The 20,848-nt window shown below is 40.5% G+C and overlaps 1 long non-coding RNA gene across 1 annotated transcript; it reads left to right on the top strand.

Annotated features, from left to right (window-relative positions):
* Positions 1-1,108: 1,108 nt before the first annotated feature.
* Positions 1,109-19,770, top strand: LOC113961229. Its single transcript, XR_003532250.1, has 3 exons — positions 1,109-1,191; positions 19,172-19,177; positions 19,761-19,770. It is a non-coding gene; the product is annotated as an uncharacterized LOC113961229 (long non-coding RNA).
* The last annotated feature ends 1,078 nt before the right edge of the window (positions 19,771-20,848 follow it).

Here is a 20,848-nt window from a genome sequence, read left to right as displayed (position 1 = left end):
AGCATAATTTTATAATAGCGTCTTATTAACAGCCCTTACAGGCAAGTGAATCAAGCATTGACAATTACAACATTTACTGGTATAGTGTCCCACAAGGTGCATATTTTGAAACAGTAAGTTGAAGTCTGCCCACCCTCTCTTCTTTCACACTAAGTAGGCTTACAGGCTTACATTTTTTCGCTCCCACAAACCTAGCCCAAAAGTCCAGACTACGAAAACAGCTATCAGCTCTCCCTTCCTCACACAATTCGCTCACACATCCTCTAATGTGCAAAAAAATTTTTGACTTGTTGTGGTTGTATAAATTGGCTGATTGTCTAGTAGAAACAGTACAGCATTTCTAGGATTGTTGTACCATGTTACAGGAACAGCATCCAATATTTGCCTTCCCATATTACACACGTCATCAGAAGTTAATCCTCCTAACTGAAGCCATTATTGGAACTGATTTGGACAGGCTTTCCATTTTGTGTGGTTTGAGTCTGGAACACCATGTATTTTATAAATGAAGTGGTATTTTTTTGTGTGTCCATATCAAGCTTTGTGTATGGAAATTTATTTAAAAGCATTCAATTTATTCATTTCTACTGTAAGCTAAACAACAGAGGTATTGGAAAAACTTGGATCACTTCACTGGATAACAATCTATGGCTCCTTGATCAGGGCTGTAAAACACAAGTGGATTTATTGCTTTGGGGCAACATTTGCAATAATTAAACTTCTGGCTTTACTTTTGTATATGTTTATGTCTCACAGCTGGAGTAATACCTGGACTTTTTCTTATAATCCCTTACTTCTAGCCATCAAATATTGTGTCTTCAATCGTTATTTATATTTCCGGATTTATTCGCTGTAAGGTAGGTAATGTGAAGACATGGTAATAAAAGCATGAAACATAAAAATGTTAAATAAGCAGAGAGTTTTTGTTCTGGTAAAATGTAAGTAAACTATCACTGCTACATTTCACTATTCTCAACAGTGTATCAGTATTTAAATCACATATCAGTATTGAAATTCACAGCCATGAGCTGGCTAAAATCATCAGTGGATACAGCCCAAGTGCCTTTCCAGTCTAACACCTTAATATCTTTCTTATATTGTGGTGCTCAAAACTGCACACAAATATTCAAGGTGACACTGCACCAGTGTAGAGCAGGGCAGGACAATCCCCTCTCTCGACCAGCTTGTGATGTTTTGCCTGATGCCCCCCAGGACACAGTTGGCTCTTTTGGCTGCCAGGGCACTGGCTGACTCATATTCAACTTGCCATGAACCAGGACTTCCCAGGTCCCTTTCTGCAGTGTTTCTCTCCAGCCTCTTTTTCCCTAATCTATAAACAGAACCGCTTGCCTCCTCCCAACTGCAGAATGCAGCACTTGCCCTTGTTGAACTTCATACAATCGGTGGTTGCCCATCTCTCTAATTTGTTGAGGCCTCTCTCTGCAGGGCCTTTCTGCCCTCAAAGGAGTCAGCATGTCCTCCTAATTTAGTGTCATTGGCAAACTTACTTAGTAGTCCTTTGAGTTCTGATCCTTGATTCTCAGGACAAGCCAAAATTCACACTAAAAGAATGAGCTTTCATGTGCTGTTTCACAGACCATCTCCTCATGATCTCCAGTAACCTGCTTCCTTCTAAGGAAGCTGGGGAGGAGAAATCTTGGCCTCTCCTCCTTCACAGACCATTTCCTGGACATGCTTTGCCAGGCAAACACTAGGTAGAGGAGAAACTTAAAATATAATATCTGGTGGTTTCAATTTTGCTTGCTTAATCCAAGTTTGGTCTTTGGAAAGGCATAAACACCCTGAAGTCTAAGACAGCCAAGGTCTCTACCAGCTCTTTGCTGAGTTCTCCGCCGGATATTACCGAAGGTTCTTGCAGCTCCCCACTTTTCTGCCTTCTCAGCATTCACAGCTTTTAAAAGCCACGAGGTAAATTGAGATTATGAGTTTAGTCTGTGAAACTACAAGTGGTTTTTTTATGAGATGAAAACAAAACATGTCTTTATATTGTAAAAAAAGCAGGTGGATATTGTCCTATTTCTTTACAACTATCTGGAACAATTTATTTGTTTGGAACAAACTCAGGAGTAAACATTTTTTTGCAGTGGTTTTTCTTGCCACTGAGACCTCTCGAACAACCTTGTGTAACTTAAATTTACAGATATTTATATCAAAGCTTTTCCTGCTCCACTTCTGCTCTTATGCTGAGAATAATTTTAAATTGTTAGTCCTTTCTAGTGGCTTTTTGTACAACTTCAAAATCTACTTTTGGGAATGTCTTAGTAATTTCAGGAGTCTTTCAGACATTTCAAATACTTTCTAAGTGTTTTACTTCGCTTTTTGCATGTATTCACAGGGAAAACATTCAAACAAACCCATGCTGCCACTCTCTCACCTTTGTTCCCAGTATACAGCACACAGGTTATGACTGTAACTTCATCTACTTGCACCCAAGAAAGATGACATTTGTGTTTGTAAGTGCCAGATCTGGCATTTGAGCTTTTGACCTTTCTTATATGCTTGTTGATCACACAGAACAAAGTGGACTTACAAATCTCCCTCGCTCCCCAAACTCAACAAGGTTATGGCAATACTCCTTCTTGGGGCTCTCCCACTCACTTTTTTGCTTGTCCTCATGCTGGTACAGCAGCTTTGTAACTGTCCGCGCATTAGTAGTGTACATCAACATGAAACCTCTTAAAAACATTACATTAGCTTACAAGAGCTATAAATTCCCTATGCATTCTAGACATCTTGCATTCAAGAGTAGTTATAATTTTGCCCCAAATTATATTGCACCAAAAAGTAGTTTTTGTGAATGCTCTGTGGTTATATCCTACTATTTGTACTGAATTTTTAAGTCACGTGTAGGGGTATAGTGGAACATTAGAGGAAAGAAATATTTGGTTTCTGTCATATAACCAGTATATTTCTGTCCATCAATCAAAAGTTAATTTATTTGCTTCCTTTGTGGTACATAACTTCGGTTGTTTCTTTCCTCAGCCTTTGTTTCTCCTAATTCTTACAACTGCTGCCAGTATGTCTTCAAGCAGGTAGGAAGAAGGTACAATTCCTATTGTGCACAGGTAATACGAAGCATCCAATACTTTGAAATTACCCACTCCATTTAAAAATAGTTGAAAGGAGGGGGAGAAAGTGGAAGAACAAATTATTAGCAGCCTGTTTGTCATAGTGCTGATAAAATCTGGAGATATATAAAAGAGGAGAGTTGTTGGAAAAGCAATGGGAGCAATGGGAGGTGATGTCAGCATGGCAGGGTAGGTCAATAATATTCCGTCTGTTTGTTGCTTGCTCTTACTGTTCTTGCATGCCACCAAGCGCTGTTGATCCTAGGTCTTGCCCATTCTCAATGCATCATTGCATCATTGCATCATCCCATATTTTCCCGTTTCCCCAGCTCATCACTTTTATCTTATATCTGTTCAGTGACCTGGGCTACAAAGTCTCAAACACTGCAGCAAAGTCTAGGCGTGGACCTCAGCAAACATCCTTATTCCTTGGGCACATAAGAAAGCTCATCTATGCAGGAGCAAAAGCTTCCTTCTGGGCTGGCTAAAGTGAATCTTTCACCATGAATGTTCTCCACCTTCTGCTGCTGTCTCCAGGCTTCTGGGTTTGCTTGCTTTGGTTCACACATAATTTTCATGACTTATGTCCCACCATTTCTCCTCTTGCTGCAGAATGACAGACTGTCCGCAAAAATTGTCTCAAAGGGCTCTTTTCTGTAGCTGATCCAAGGAAAAGATTTGGCATGCAATACAAGACCAGCAATCTGGAAGCCTGTTTTTGAAAGACACAGTTATTTCAAGAGGATCTGGTCAGCACTCTCTCATATTAAAGAGTCAAAGTGTGATGATTATTCTATAAACATGCAGCAATTCTGTCAAAATCAGTAGAATTGACCTGTATTTTTTTCTTCGTAATATAGACAGATTGAAAAATTGGTGCATATATTTTCTGAGCCCTTTCTAAGAGCACTGACTTGTCAGAACATGAAAGACTTTATCAAGGAATCTTGTTTTCCTTCAGTGATTTGGAAGTGACATTTGCACTAGGCGGGTTCTTACACACTGTTTCAGTTTTATATTCACCTCAAATGCCTAAACCTGCTTTTCTCATTCCTATCTTGAATTAATAAGAAGAAAACATTTTTAGTTCTTCTTAAGGCCCTTGCTTCCTTGCTTTGGTGGAGAAAAGGAGAGAGACTGCATATGGAGTCAGTGACTGCTAAAAGGAATGTATTTTTAGGTACCAAGATACAGTTATATATTTCCTTGAAATGCAAACAAAAATAAGACTAGGCATAACACAGGATACTGGAAAAACAATATATTTAAAAATTGTTGCCTTCCCTAGTAAATCACATCAACACGCACATCACTATTTATACAGAGCCTTTTGCAAAAGCTGATCACTGTGACCAATAATCCCAAATATTATGCCATTCCTGGAGCCCTTTATCACCATTAGGAAGAATCATGTGATGCATTTTGAAAACTTGGAGCTTGATTGCCAATCGGTGTTGGATGTTGAGATTACTTTGGGTTTTTTTTGCTTCTCAGAGCACCACAGGAGACAAAAAAAATTAATTTACATTACCAGCTTAAACATTTACAAAAATCAGATAAAACAGAAAACTGACTAGGTAGACTAATAGCACTATATATCCGATCCCAGACTTCATGCTGCCACAAAAACTAGTTCATTAGAAAGTATTTCTGTAACCTTGGTGTACTTTTCATGACAACAGGGGGTTTTATTCAAGTGAGTGAGCACAGAGGGGAGCACTTGCAGAACTTCTTTTTTGTTCTGATTAGTTATAAAAAAATATTTTGTCAAATTAATTCATACTGAAGGATGGAAATAGTGCTAATGTAAGCCTGGTGGAATTGTTCACTACTGGGACTGTCTCATGCCCTATACATAGGCAAAACTCCAACTCCTGTGTTCAGTATCTGGCCTAAATATATTGGGTTTCACTGAAAAACACAGAAACAGTCTGTTCGTTGTTTTTTTTATCTACTTAATGACTTTAAATGGAAGAGAAAACACCGAGGCATAACTAATGCCCAGATAAGGATAACACAGAATAATAAGTCTTCACATCCAGTAAAAATTATAGAAGTATGAAAGCTAAGAATGCAGTCTTAATGCTACTTCACATTATTTGCTTCTATGATCTTACTCTTTTGCTTCAGTTATTTTACTTTGGACCCCATTTTTTGTAACAGAGAAATGATAAACTAACCTATGCTTTGAGGAGGACTTTGAGACCTATAATGAAAGCTACCATAGAAATTCTACATGTTTCTCTGGTCTAGTTTGATAAGTTTTGGTGAATCATTATCTATTCAAAAGCTCAGTGTAATGCAATGATGGGCAGAGCATCACAGTGGTTATTTGCAATGGGAAAAAGTCATCATATTATAAATAGCGTCTTGTCTTCTATCCATGGAAATAGGTGGGAATTTTGCCAGTAATTTCAGAGGAATTATGTCCTTTCCCATAATCTGCTTTGAAAAATGCACTCAGAGGAGAAGACAAGAGTGATCTAAATACTAAAGGAATGATTCTTATAACAGTATTTGATGTCGTGGCAGTGTCAACACTGGAGACTTGCTTTGTTGTTTCATTCCTAAAAAATATAATCTCTTAGGCTTAATGTCACAGTCATACTAATTTGTGTGTGCATTAACATAGCTTTATCAGATATTTCTAATTGGATCCCTCACAGAAACACAGATTTTTGGTACAGATTTTTTGGAATAGTTTGAATGAACTATTATTTTCCAATATGTTGGCTATATTATGCAACTAGTTCTCAGAGTTCCATTCACTTTGCTTCAGTAAAGCCAGAATCACACTTTGTCCAGCAGCAGAAAATAATGGGTGGGATACTGGATAGGTAAACTATGCCCTTATATCTCAGGGTCAGAGAGTACCTCTACAGGTTCACCCCCAATTTCCTTTCCTTGATGATGTTTGAAGGACATCACTGTTGGAAAGAAGAGGTGAAAATGGATTTAAAGAATGCAGCAAAATGCTTCAGAGGACATCCCTTCTCCGTGCTGGTGACCATGACAAATCCTCCTAGCAAAAGTCACCTTCACAACACAGCAAAAACAGTGCTGAGAGTTTGAGTCAGCTTTCCCTTCTGGTTCATCATCTACAGTTACAGCAACCGTAATTTTCCCCCGTGAGCAGAAGAGAAAGAGGTTTTGGGATCTAAGGTGTGCCAAAGACATGTGGACATTTCAATTTCAAGATGTTGGCACAAGTATCAAGGTCCTTTTTAAAAATAAATAAAGAGCATAAAATTATATGCTCCCACCCCTCTACCCCATAAACAGCAGGAAGAACATGAGCCTAAGAAAGACTCTGACCTTCTCTCTTAATGAAGGCAAAGTGTGAACCAAGCTTTTTGGTCTTTATGCATCATGCTAGAAAATGAAGAGAAATGACTGTGTAGCAGTAAAGCTGCATTATATGGGAAAACTGTGGTTTAAGCATGTCTTAAAATGGCTTTTTTGTGGTCTCTGCTAACTCATGTTTCTTCTTCCCAAAATCCCCCACGGCCATTTCTTATCTCTGTCTCAGGAATGTCCTGAGAAGATATCAAGAAGTCTTCTCACTGGTCTCTTGTTAACCCCTTCCTTATTTGGCTGTTCCCTGCCTGATTGGTGTTTTGTAAGACCCCTTACCTTACATGTTCCCTTTTGACCCTCCCAAGAGCTTTATAAACCCCTAACCACAATAAACTCGCTCTCTTGCCTCCTCTCCAAGTCCCGTGTGCTGTCTCTCTCCGGCTGCCATGGGACCACGTGGATGGGGGGAGGGGTGAGCACCTAACCCCTCCATGCGTCCAGGACCCTGATGAAACCCTTGGAGCTGGAGTAACCCCTTCCCTATCCACCTCAAGCCTTCGGAAATGGAACCCCACAATGGGAGGAATGCACCCAGAACTGTTCTTATGCTGACAGTTTTAACTCCAGTTATTTTAAAATATTCAAGGCCAACTTAAAAAGAAACCAAAAACTCAAAAAAGCAAACAAAAAGTACTTTAAGTAAACATGAAAAAACTCAATAAAATGCAATTTCACAATTTGGCATCCCTCTGCCTCTGGAAATAACTAGATTCCTTAAGTTTTCTCAGGTTTAACCTGAAAGTGCCATAAGCACCCTCAGTTTTACATTCTGCACATATGCCAAATTGCTTTCACTCTGCAACTATGCACATTTTACCTGTGTAAATCTTCTCAGTACCCACAAAATATGTGAAGACTCAACTAAGGCTCAACTAAGTTACAGCACTTGTACACACTGTAACAACAGAGAGCTCAGTAGAAAAGAGGAGGCAGACCCACTTCTATTTGCCCTTTTGAAAGGCAAACAGGTCTCATTGAGCCTTTGAAGCAACAAGAAAGTTGTTAAATGCTCATAGTTGACTCAGGAGGTTTATTTTTTGGGGTCCACTGGGGTCAATACAAACAAAAGGAGGATCTTCATAAGCTGTAAGACTTCTTTCTCTTGTTTTTATGAGCATGGAAATGATGAATGAAGTGAATTTTGCACTACAGAAGAGACTGGATACAAGCTGAAGAGCCTTAGAAACACCACTTATCTGCAATATGTGATAAATGAAACATCTTACTGGCTCTGTAGGACATTTTAAAACCCTAGTGTTATAGAATAGTCTTTTGTCACAAACCAGAATAACTCAGATATTTGAGTCCTTAAACAGTTGCTCAGACAGGATAGCTTGCTGCCTTATACTCTTTCATTAATGCCTTCCTCTTCATAGAATCATGGAATCATAGAAGCAGCTGGGTTAGAAAAGATCTCTGAGGTCATCAAGTCCAACCCTTGATCCAACACTGCTGTGCTTAATAGACCATGGCACTAAGTGACACATCCAGTCTCATCTTGAAAATCTCCAGGGATGGTGAATCCACCACTTCCCTGGGCAGCACATTCCAATGTCTGATTACTCTCTCTGTAAATATTTTTTCCTAATATTCAACCTAAACCTTCCCTGGCACAGCTTAAGACCATGCCTTCTTGTCCTACTGCTAGTTGCTTGGGATAAGAGACTGAGGCCCACCTGGCTACAACCTCCTTTCAGGTAGTTGTAGAGAGTGATGAGGTCTCCCCTGAGCCTCCTCTTCTCCAGGCTGAACAATCCCAGCTCCCTCAGCCTGTCCTCATAGGACTTGTGCTCAAGTCCCTTCATCGGCCTCGTTGCTCTTCTCTGGACCTGCTCCAGCACCTCAATATCCTTCCTGAACTGAGGGGCCCAGAACCGGACACAGTACTCCAGGTGTGGCCTCACCAGCGCTGAGTACAGGGGAAGAATCACTTCTCTGGTCCTGCTGGCCATACTGTTCCTGATACAGGCCAGGATGCCATTGGCCTTCTTGGCCACCTGGGCGCACTGCTGGCTCATATTCAGCTTCCTGTCCATCCAAACTCCCAGGTCCCTTTCTGCCTGGCTGCTCTCCAGCCACTCTGTCCCCAGCCTGTAGCGCTGCATGTGGCCAAAGCGCAGGACACAGCACTTGGCCTTGTTGAACCTCATCCCATTGGAATCAGACCATCTCTCCAGCTTGTCCAGGTCCCTCTGAAGAGCCCTTCTGCCTTCCAGCAGATCAACATGCTTCCCCCGACTTGGTGTCATTTGCAAATTTGCTGACAATACACTCAATCCCCTCATCCAGATCATCAATAAAGATATTAAATGGAAATGTGCCCAACACTGATCCTTGGGGGACACCACTAGTAACCAGTTGCCAATTGGATGCAGCACCATTCACCACCACTCTCTGGGCCAGCCCTCTAGCCATTTCTTAATCCATCAGAGTGCACATTTCTGAGCTGTGGACTGCCAGCTTATTCAAGAGGATGCTATGGGAGATGGTGTCAAAGGCTTTGCTGAAGTCCAGATAGAACACATGCACAGCCTTCCCCTCATCCACCAGGCAGGTCACCTGATCATGCCAAGAAGCAGGTTTGGAGTCTCTGGCTATCTGTCAATTTTAGGTGACTTTTGCAATTTTTTTACTAATAACCCCACCAAGAGTTCATCATGAATGGCACTAAATCTTTGATGATACAAGACAACGAGTTTACTGGCCTGTGTCCAGAGAAGGCCAACAAAGCTGATAAAGGGTGTAAAGGATAAATTATATGAGGAGTGGATGAGGGAGCTGGGCTTGCTTAGACTGGAGGAAAGGGGGCTCAGGGAAGACTTTTTCTCTCTCTACAATTATCTGAAAGAGGTTTCAGCCAGATGGGGGTTGGTCTCTTCTCCCAGGTTACAAGTGATAAGACAAGAGGAAATGGCCTCAAATTGTGCAAGATAAGGTTTAGATTGTATATTAGGAAAAATTTCTAGCCTGGAAGGTTTGTCAAGCATTGGACCAGGATGCACAGGGAAGTGGTGCAGTCACAATCCCTGGAGATATTTAAATGATATGTAGACATGATAGCTGGGGACATGGTCTAGTGGTGGAGTTGGCAGTGTCAGGTTTACAGTTGTACTTAATGATATTAAGGGTCTTTTATAACCTAAACAATTCTATGATTCTGTGATTTTAACTTCTAAATTTTCTTTCACACACAGTTTAAGACCTCACATTTTGTCCATGAAATGCTGAGAGCATCCTGTGTCGTCACTCTATTTATTTTGCTCTTTTATACATTTATTTTGTAATCCTTCTAATTTAGTTTGTGTATCCCTGTGTGGCTACTAAAGCATGTTCATAAGAAATGATTCTGGATAAATTACAAGGCAACACTTAACTGGTAAGCATTGCAGGATATTTACCATTTAACTGGTAAGCATTGCAGGATATTTACCATTTAACACAATTTAACATTTTATGGTATATTTTCGGTCCTATTATATCACAGGAAGAAAAAGGGATTTGCATTCATTTATAAATTCAGTTTAAGAACAGTAGATTTAAGAATGGTCATCATAAAATCTTTTAGAAAAAACCCCTCTCAGCAGTATTTTTGCTCAGAGTAGTGCATTGTGCAGTATTTATAAATCAATAAAAGCCAGCAAAATTGTCAAGGTCATTACTGTTTTCTCATGAGGAGATGTACCTAATACGCACTGTGTTTTGTATAATACTTAGGAGCAAGAAGGAAACACACAGGCAGTGGAATCATGTATCCTGGGAAGAGCATAGGGACACTGCCTAGTTGTGTAGGGATGGAATCAGGAATTCCAAAATGTGGCTGGAGAAGAACTTGCCAAGGCACATGAAGAATAAGAAGGGTTTCTACGGGTGTGTCAGCCAGAAAAGGAAGATTAAAGAAAATGTACTGTCCCTGATGAACACAACTGGCAAACTGATAACAACAGTAGAGCAGAAGGCTGAGATACTGAACAACTTTTTTGTCTGAATCTTATCTGGCAACCTCTTTCCACACTTCTCACGTGCATAGATCACAACACAGGAGAAGCAAAATCCCTCCCACTGTAAAAAATCATCAAGTCTGAGACTTCCTGAGGAACCTGAATATACACAATTACAATACATGTGTTTGTAAACCTATAATTATAATCTATGGGAACTGGCAAGATTCAGAGTCCTGGGGGAATTGGCTGGTGTAGTTGCCAAACCATAGTTCATGATATTTGAAAAGTCATGGCAGTCAGGTGAAGTCTTTGATGTCTGGGAAAAGGTAAATATTACAACCCTTTTTTGAGCGAATGAAAGGAGGACCTTGGGAACTATCTGTCAGTCTAATTTCTGTGCCTAGAAAGATCATGGAACAGATCCTCCTAGAAGTTGTGCTAAGGCACATGGAGAACAGGGATGTAGTTTGAGGCAATCAGTATGGCTTCAGCAAGGGCAAGTCTTGCCTGACGTGAGTGGATTAAAGGAAGACTGATTGAAAAGTCAGTCAGAAAAGAGCTTTTATGATGAGGGTGGTTAAAGACTAGAACAGTTTGCCCAAAGAGGTGGTAGATGTCCCATCCCTGGAAATATTTAAGGTGAGGTTGAACAGGACTCTGAGAAATCTGGCATAGTTGAAGATGCCCCTGCACATTTTAGGAGGGATTGCACTAGATGGCCATAAAAAGTCCCTTCCAATCCAAACAATTCTATGATTCTACAATTCTGTGATTCCATGATTGTATTCAGCCATGTGGATAAATGTCATAGAAGAAGTGACAGAGTATGTGACTGGCAGTGTCTAGTTACATTCACCTTCATATGCAAAATGATTAACACCATGGCATATGTTGGATACTCTAGAGAATATTACCAATCAGCCTTCATAATGAGGAAACTGAGGATGACGAGAGCCATTAAAATTCAGGTTCCAAAAGTAAAAAATATAAAAACTCCAGAGAAATTACCCTTATGATTATATGACTCTATTTCCATATGTTTAAAACATTAAGGCATTTCAACATCTTAAATGCTTATTAATATTTACTGTCCAAAACAAAAGCGACAACTTTTAACTCTGTCCCCTTTGTTCTTTATGTCGTTTATGAACATGCTTTCAAAGAATGAAGGTGGGAGGTAGTGATATAATTTTGTAGATTAATAACTCCAGGTTACATGTTTTGTATTTTATAAGATAGTTTTCAATTATATGACAATAGGCTATTACCATGGCTTGTTCACCCTTCATCTACCATGCAAATCAATTAACAAATGAAGCTAAGGTTTTACATAGAGTTTTCTAAGCCTTGACTAGATTGCTATCATTATTAAAGTGATGCAAATATGGATTAACTACACTGAATTCACCTCAAATTATTTCAGAATTGCACCAACCTAATTAGAATAAAACTTGCTGCAAGAAAAATTGTTTGCTGAGTTTTCTAGCAAGTTGAAACTTATAATAAAGGAAGTAGAGCTCATATGAAGGGAATTGAACATGGTCTTGAAAACGAGATGGCTATGTAAGACAGCAGCGGTGCAAAATTAATTTATGGATTGGATTTTCCGGCACAGTATGCCTCTTGTAAACACATTGCCATTCTTCCCGAAATGCAGCCCTCATAACATTACCCCAGGGAAATGGGACCTCATGGGCAGGATGCCAGACAAGCACTGTCCCATGGTAGCACAACAGGTAAAAGGGATTGCCAAAAGAAGTGGGAATGTCTCTGCCCCAGTTCCCTATAAACTACATATAGTCAGCCACTTGGGGCTTACATCTACCTTAATGTTGCCCTAATTCAGCATAGAGAGAACTCCTGTGAGAACTGTAGCAGGGCTAGGCAAAAGAAATGGGATTACTTGCATTGTATGAAATTGTTCCCTGCACCTTTAAAAGATGCATATCTCCTAGGATCTCCTATTTTTGTCTTCATATTTTCCACATGGATTGGAAACAACTGTTTTCCTTCTTCTTTTTTTTTTTTTAAATCTGATATATTCCTAGATATGTGCCCACCTCTGTTTAATACCGTCTGAAGAAATGGGGGATGGGTCCTGTGGAAATAATTACACGAGATGTTGCAGTTAAAGGTTTAACAGTTAGTCAAATAACAGGAGGGGAATAAATAAGGAAGGCAGATCTGACATGAAAATATACTTTATCTGAACAATGTTGTAGAGTTCTAGTTTCAATTTTAAGAAAACCTTTTGGCTTTAATGTGGTAAGCATTCAAACATTTTTTCCTTTTGCTGACAGTCCTGATCAAATCACATTTCCATCCTTAATGATGCTAGTGTTACTCATGCTTTTCTAACTCTCCTGTGTTTAACACCAACTAAAATGAATTGGACTGGAGCGCAATAAATGGATCCACCAGGGGCTAAATATCGAGAAAGTGACATTTTCAGAGGGAAAACACATTTTTGAGAGTGCACATCTGTTTTAGTTGGGTAGTTCCTCCCTCCCGAGTTCTTTGCTTTTCTGTAGTGTGTACACATACCAATCACAACAGTTCCTCCTAGTTCGTGATGTCTCTAGTGACATACAAGGGAAATCCAGAACCACTGGTGACTCACCACTAAATTGGAACTACCAGGTAAGGGGGCACTTTTCAGAGGACTGAAGCTAGGACATCCATCACTTTCTGTGATTCACTTGTTCCCTGAAACAGTAGGTAGGTAGCTGGGCCTAAACTTGGAACTGTTTTAAGGTGTTAGGTAACAAAAGACCCTCAGATCTGTTCTTTATTCCATAACCCCACTGAAGCCACAGTAAATGTATCTAGTCCAATATTTTCTCAAGTTTATTATTTCCAGTCATTCAGAATAAACATCAGTATAGATTTCGCTGTTTCTCTGATTAAAGACTTTAAATAGCATTTTCATTTTTCGAGAAATCAATGCAAGTGAAATTCTTAAAGGCATAGTTTATACTTACTAATTCTGTTAATTATGATTGGCAAATTATACAGCCTTTTAATCTTCCTAATATCCATCCCAAGAATTTGTGGCCCTGCACTTGATGTTAATGCTATCAGGAACCTTTAGAAAGTTAGTTAGCAGAAGCATTCATGATGTTTGAACTAGAAACTAAAGAGAGGGGACAGAGCTGAAGAAAGACAAGGTGATTTGAAAAATTATTAAAAAGCCTATTGCAGTATATCCACATATTATACTTGTGGATAAACAAGGAATTATCCCTAGCAATAATGAAATGTTTGACATTTATGAAAGATTCTGAATAAGATTGCAAAAGATTTTTTCCTTTCAATTCACTCAAGGCAATATAACTTCTTGCTGTAGCTACCACAGAAAATTCACTGGTTAATATAGACTTTGTATTTTAAATAACTTGAAGAGGAAGTTTTTCAAAGTAAAAAAGCTGAGTATGCCTTCCCTGAGCACTGAATGCACGCATCCACCCAAAATTGTGTATGCAGTCAGTCCTGATATAAGCAAATGCATTCACCAATTCCACATGCAGCCAGTAGTTTCATTTTGTGAACAAAAATGCACTGCTGTAGCACTGCCTTTTTAACATCCAGGATTAGACATGTGAACAACCATTAGATGCATCTCCTTTTCTTTAATAAATACAAACTTTATTATTACCAGAGAAGATCTTTTGTTCTGACTTACAAAGGGCTTCTCTAAATTAAGTTCTTTCTAATTATTAGTTTAAGAAATCATTTCACTGCCTGGCTTTTGACTAATCAAACTGATCTCACTTGTTTTGCCCACCTGGATTTCTCCCTTGGTAGAAATAACACTACCACCCTAAGCAGAGTTGTGGGCAGTCCAGATTAGAATACTCAATTTCCAAGACTTTCAAGATTCTGAAAATGGCGTAGCAACACTTAGTTTGCATAGAATATGTAAGAGACAGCATACCTATATCAGTGCTCCAATATCATCATCCCAAAGCACAATCAAACATCTTCCTAAACTACCCTTACAGAGATGGACCAGTTCTGTCAACCTTTCCTCTTATGGAAGGCTTCCCAGTTCTCTGATCATCTTTGTTGCCCTTCTCTGAACCTTCTCCTGTCTGTCCATATCTTTGTTGCATAGTGGGGACCAAAACTGAAATTTGCCTTCTGGGTGTATCCTGACATGTGCTGAGTAGAGTGGGATAATGCCATCTTGATCTCTGCTGGTGATGCCCTTGTTGGTGAAGCCCATCATCCTTTTGGCTACCCTTACAGAGAAGGACCCACAGAGGCACCTCTGTACTGCTCTCCAGTACTGGAAATCTTTGAACCTGAGCCTGTCACTATTTTCTATTATCGGTGTTTTTATTAAAAAAAGTGTGTTATTCCATAACCTGTTTAGCATAAGTCCTTAAGGGCACTAACAGTTGCTGGCAGCAGATAACATACTCAGTTGAGGGTAGGGAGATCCAGCAGGAAGCCTCTCTTTCTAAATTGTAATAAAAGATTCAGCTGAAGTATTCTGTTGGCATATGTCCCTGAACAAGTTAGTTGAACTCTGATACAATGGATTGTTCAGTAGAGTCACCATAATGGGACACCGAGAGACTGTTGGGCACAAGGGTCTCAGTTTTTCTGGAGTGTTGACTGATTGATTCAACATAAAGGGTTCAAGGAAGCTCCCTTTTCACATGACACAGACTGAGTGTGTCATAAGATAAATCATACAGTTTGTTTTAGGCCACAATGAATGATGCATATGTATATGTACCTGCTGTATTTTTAAATGTTTCTCTGAGTCTCACCTTACATGCCCAAATCCCAAATCACACAGCAAGGGAAAGGCTAACATTCTCCACTATCAGATTCAGTCTTCTTATAAATAATAAAAAAATCCATAAAACTTTTGATCCCAAAACTACAAATACACCTTCTCAAACAACACAAGAATTATTTGGGTTTTTCACTAGACTCCAATGAATTGAATCTGATTTGACTCATCAGAGCTTGCTGATATGAGTCAACTAAGAGTCAACTCTTTAGTTGTATTTCCATGACCAATTTTTTAATGAGGTCACTGTTCTGATCTTTCTCCTCTTACTCATTCATCTCTTCCTAAGTCCTGATCACATTTTTGCAGTGCACTTGATAATTATCAGTTTAAATCAGGCAGGACACATTCACTTGGGGAATACAAATGGAAGTTACAGCATCTCTTTGCAAAACTCTTGAAATTATCTGTCTATTTTGTGCTACTTTCTGTGGTAGGGGTCATGGAAGTAGCAAAGCTAGAAAAAAGATTTAAAAATATCTCAATGTAAATATTATGGTGAGAAGCATACATTTCATGATCTTTTTGGTTTACTGAAATGTTACTTCCCCTATACTCTTCTTGTTGAGAGCTCTAGCAGATTTGTCCAAGGTGAATGGGTAGAAAACTCAGTTTTCTGGCAGGGAAAGGGGACTTCCAAGGCTGGAGAACTCTTTTACAGCTGGGGCTCAAAACAGCAGCAGTCCATGGATGTCAAGGAACTGACTTGCAACTAACAGTTCTGTCACAGAAATAATTATTATGAAATTTTTAAAGTTATTCTCAACTTTTTCGAGCAGGAAGAAACAGAGGAGTTTGAGATAGGATCAGCAACGATTAAGAAGCATTTGCAATTTGAAGAGACAATGTAGGGACGCATGAGGAATGTGAGGCTCCTGACTCCCATCTGGGGAGTGGTCCTCTGAGTCCCCATCACTGTCACTTAAGGGAAAGCTAAGGAAGGAACTGAAGATGTACAAAAGGCTTCTCAGATTCAAAGGTCTCGTCCACAAGCCCTGGCTGAAGATAAGTTCTCCCTGGACTCAGTAATACTAAAACTTAAAATTTTGCAGTAGAGACAGGCTGTTTTTCCTTCACTGTTGGGGGCAATCAGCAGAGGCTGGTACAGATACGCTTCAGTATTTTCACTGAACGCTGGTAGAAACTCACATGTTGCTGGTGGTTGTAGAGAAGTTCATGCTCGTCAAAGACTGTACTTATTATGTATCATTAGCATTAATTCCCTAAGTATATAACTAATATATTCATAACCTAATTCCACACTATCACACAGGAATTATTTCTAACCTATACTGTATCTATGTAACACAGACATCTGAAGACCTTAGTGACTGAGGACTGAGGTACCTTAGGACTGATTTTTGAGCATCTTTTCTTCCAGCTCATTATTATAAAGTCAGAGATCTCTATTAGGGCACAATAGGAGTTTAGGAAAGAAATCAAAACCTGTTTGTGGCTGACAGGACTGAACATGCAACATCCAGACCGGTGATTTTTCTACTTATAATTTGAGCTCTGAGAATAAAGATTTTTAAATAACAGACAAGAATTTCTGTTTTAGCAAGCTATTGCCAAAATCAGTTTCCTTGAAAGGAGAATAAAGGTGCACATACAACAAATGGAGAGAGGAAGGATGGTCAAGCAGTTAGGTCATAAGCTAAATGGGAGGATCATGATTTCTCAGTTCTGCCTCTTCCACATTTAGTGAGTGACTGAGGGACTTTTCTCCACATCCTCCCTTTTCAGAACGCTCTAGCTGGCTTTTCCATTTTGTGCAAAACTCCTAGACAAAGCAATCTATCAAGTGCCAAGCTGTCTTCACTCACATTGTGACTGCTCTGAACCTCATATTTAAGATAGGGACTACCTAAAAGCATATCATCTTTCTCAGTGTCACAGAAGGCCTGCCTTCTGTTGCAATAATTCTTCTCTTCTCTGTTCTGCATGAGGTAGGGAAATTCCTCAATTGTGTTGGGATTAAAGCAAGCAGTCCTGAACAGAATGGCTCTCTTACATATTGGCTGATTTGACTGAAAATTTATGTAATTAATTTAAAATGAAATCTAGGCTTAATCACAGAACAGCAGTGGCTATCCTGACAAAGTAACTACTTCCACCACAATTTTGTTTTGAAATGGGTGTGCAATTTACTTATACAGATTTTCTAGTAATTGTAATGCAGTAGCCACTGTTGCAACCCACCCCAGAAGGCAATGGTAACCCAGGTTCTTGTTAATAGACCCCTTGGGGCAGATTAGAGTGAAATGACACTGAATGATCAGTGTTTGTAAATATAGAGTTTGTTGGTTTATTTTAGAACAATTTGGTTGCAAAGGAAAACAGACATGTAGCCATTTTGGTTGTTGTTATCTATATAGCAATACAACATAGAAAAAACACTTAAGGAAATCTATAAGGAAAAGAAGGAGAAAGAAAGGATGAAAATAGAAAGACATATAGACACCATATGTTGGATTCAGCAATGAGACTTGCTAGTTGTAATTTCCATGTTGATTGGTTGAAGTGAAGAACACAGTCATGCAGAAGTGCTATTTGCAGTCTTGTCAAACTGATGGTCTTGATCAGTCAGGGGTGGGGGAAGTCCCAGGGTGGTCAGAGAAGAAGCCTTTTTGTGTTGAGGAAGCCCCACAGGTTTTTTTTATGTATCGTTATCTCCTGGGGTAGGGAGTTTTACAGTGGATGAAATAATACTCGATAGCAGGACATCTTTGACACTAAGATATTACAGCTCCCTATTACCTCAGTGCAGTTGACTCCACTATGGCCCATCAGCAGAGATGAATACCTGCAGGTCAGGAATGCTTTTGTGCCATCCCGGAGGGGAGTTATCACAGCTGAGTCATTTGTGTAAGGAAAAAGAAACACTACTCTACCCTGCAGGATTTTCCTCTTTCCGTATCTTATTTAACACCCAGCTTGTAGCCTGAGTTGGGTATACACACCCTCAGCACCTGGGCAGCCACATTTTTAGCAAAGCACCTTGCTGAGTTTTCGAACCTTTGTCATTAAGTCTAGCCTCTCACAGGAGGTGAAGAGTGTGTGAACGAATCTAGGGGCTATGGCCTCTTCCCAGCTTTGTTTACGTCTTCTTAAACCTGAGAGGATTAGACAGTAATACCACTTTTATCGCATCTCAATTTCCCATCAGGTGGCTTAACTCACAGTCCAATTCCCTGAAATCCAGGAGGCATATTTTGGTGGGGAGTGGGTTTCAGTGATCTTAACAGTGTTTAAGGCATTATCATTTTCAGTCTCTCACAGCCACTCATGTTGGTAAAATTCTTCCCTTAGATTTAAAGACGGCAAAAACTAACTGTACGACACGGAAAATGTACCAAGAAGCTTTTTATTGAAGCGTGTTGGGTGTTCCAAGGCTACGTGGGTCTGGAAGCACACCAACCATTTGAAAATCGCGCTTTTTTTATTCTCCCGGTTACATAAGCTGTTACATATTCATTGACCATAGGATTTTTACATTAAAAGGCAATTTCTTGACCCAGAAGGGGGTGCTACCTTTTCCCCTGATTGATTGTGACGTACCCCCCTGGATTTTGTGCAGGGGGTCCCCCTGGACACAATAGGCTGCCATGTGGCAGAGAGGATATATCTTTATTTTTTTTATTTTTCCCTATTCCTGGCCATGAAATGTTCCCTGGGGTCAGGTCTAGACAGGACCATCCACCTTACTGTTTCCACGGTATACCTAAAAAGCTCTTGGAACTAATAAAAAGGAAAACCCCAACCCCTTCTGTCCTCCTACTAAATTCATTTGCTTTTAATAAAACAAGGTTATTTATTTCTCATACTCACTTGCTCCCTCCCTAGCAGGACTGGGGACAGAATCAGAAGGGTAAAAGCTACAAAACTTCTGGGTTGAGATAACAACAGTTTAATAGGGAAAGCAAAAGCCCTGCATAAGATCAAAACTGAGGAATTAATTCACTCCTTCCCATGGGCAGGCAGGTGTTAAACCATCTCCAGGAGAGCAGGGTCCCCTACCATGTGATGGTTACTTGGGAAGACAAACACCATCATTCCAGTATCCCCCACTTCCTGTTTCTTCTCCCCAGCTTTATATACTGAGCATGATCCCATATGGTATGGAACATCCCTTTGGTCAGTTGGTGTTACAACAATCCTGCACCCAAGGTTTACACCAAAAAGAGTTCAGTACTTTTTGCCTTTTGGTGTAATTCTAACCATGCTCAGGAGAGGGTGCTGTTGGATCAGGAGCAGAGCCTGCAGTTGCTCTATGGTGGCCTGCAGGAGGCGCTGTTGAGCTCTGGTGGTCGCCTAGTGTGGGCCTCGGTGCATGGGAGAAGCCGAAATGGAGATTCCCCCACCATCATTAAAAGGGGAAGGAGAAAAGGGGAAAGAGGGTTCTTGCTATGGACTCACACTGTTGATGGCTGGCTCTGTCTGGGATTTCTCCCCCCTTCACCGATGGGTACAAGCTGCTGCCAACACAGGAATGGAAGAGGGAAGGGGCAGCCTCTTCCCTCAAAGGTTACTTTGCAGATGGCCCTGGCTTCTCTGATGAAACCCAAGGCAGGTCCTGGGCTGTGAGCAGAACAGGGTGCTAGAGAATGGAGACAGACTGGGGCCAAAGGCAGCCAGATGACTCGGCCAAAAACAAAATGAATTCCAGAGCCCCACCGCACTCCACAAACACACCTTCGCTGAGTCAGGGCAAAAGTAAAGTGAGGATGCTGTTTACCAAGGAGAAGAAAATCTTACCTTCCCCCCCCTCAGTCTTCTGAGGCCTATTAGCTTGGAATGTGGGACTGCTGGCTAGTTCTTTTGTGTGTGAGTCCCCCTCCCTCATTCAACACTTTTCTTTCACAGTGGTGCAGGAGAAAAAAAATTCCAAGTTGGTTTTTCTTAGAGCAAGTAAATCTATGACAAGATGTCATAAACAGAATCACTGAATCATTTAGACTGGAAAAAATCTCCAAAATGATGAGTACAACCTCTAACTGATTTCCACCTTGTCAACTAGACCGTAGTACTGAGTGCCACATCCAGTCATTTCTTGAACACCTCCAGGGATGGTGACTCCAACACCTCCCTTGACAGGCTGTTCCAATGTTTGACAACCCTTTCTATGAAGAAATTCTTCCTGATGTCTGACCTGAACTTCCCCTGACACAGCTTGAAACTCTGTCCTCTCATCCTGTCACTAGTTGCCTGAGAGAAGAGACCAACCCCCACCTGGCTACAACCTCCTTTCAGGTAGTTGTCGAGAATGACAAAGGTCTCCCCTCATCCTCCTTTTCTCCAGGACAAACAACCCCAGATCCCTCAGTCGCTCATCATGGGACTTGCTCTCTAGATGCTTCCCAGCTCTGTTGCCTTTCTCTGAACACTCTCCAGCACCTCAATGTCTCTCTTGTAGTGAGGGGCCTAGAACTGGACACAGGACTCAAGGCGGAGCCTCACCAATACCAAGTACAGTGGGACAATCACTGCCTTGGTCCTGCTGGCCACACTGTTTTTGATACAAGCCAGGATACCATTGGCTTTCTTGGCCACCTGGCATGCTGCTGGCTCATGTTCAGCTGCTGTCAACAAGTACCCCCAGGTCATTTTCCACTTCCCAGTCACTCTTCCCCCAGCCTTAGCGCTGCCTGAGGTTG

This window comes from Neopelma chrysocephalum, unplaced genomic scaffold (genome assembly GCF_003984885.1).
Source record: "Neopelma chrysocephalum unplaced genomic scaffold, ASM398488v2 Primary Assembly neopelma1_97102, whole genome shotgun sequence".
Classification (NCBI taxonomy): domain Eukaryota; kingdom Metazoa; phylum Chordata; class Aves; order Passeriformes; family Pipridae; genus Neopelma; species Neopelma chrysocephalum.
Note: the sequence above shows the minus strand (reverse complement) of the source record. Positions and strands in the feature narration are given on the sequence as shown.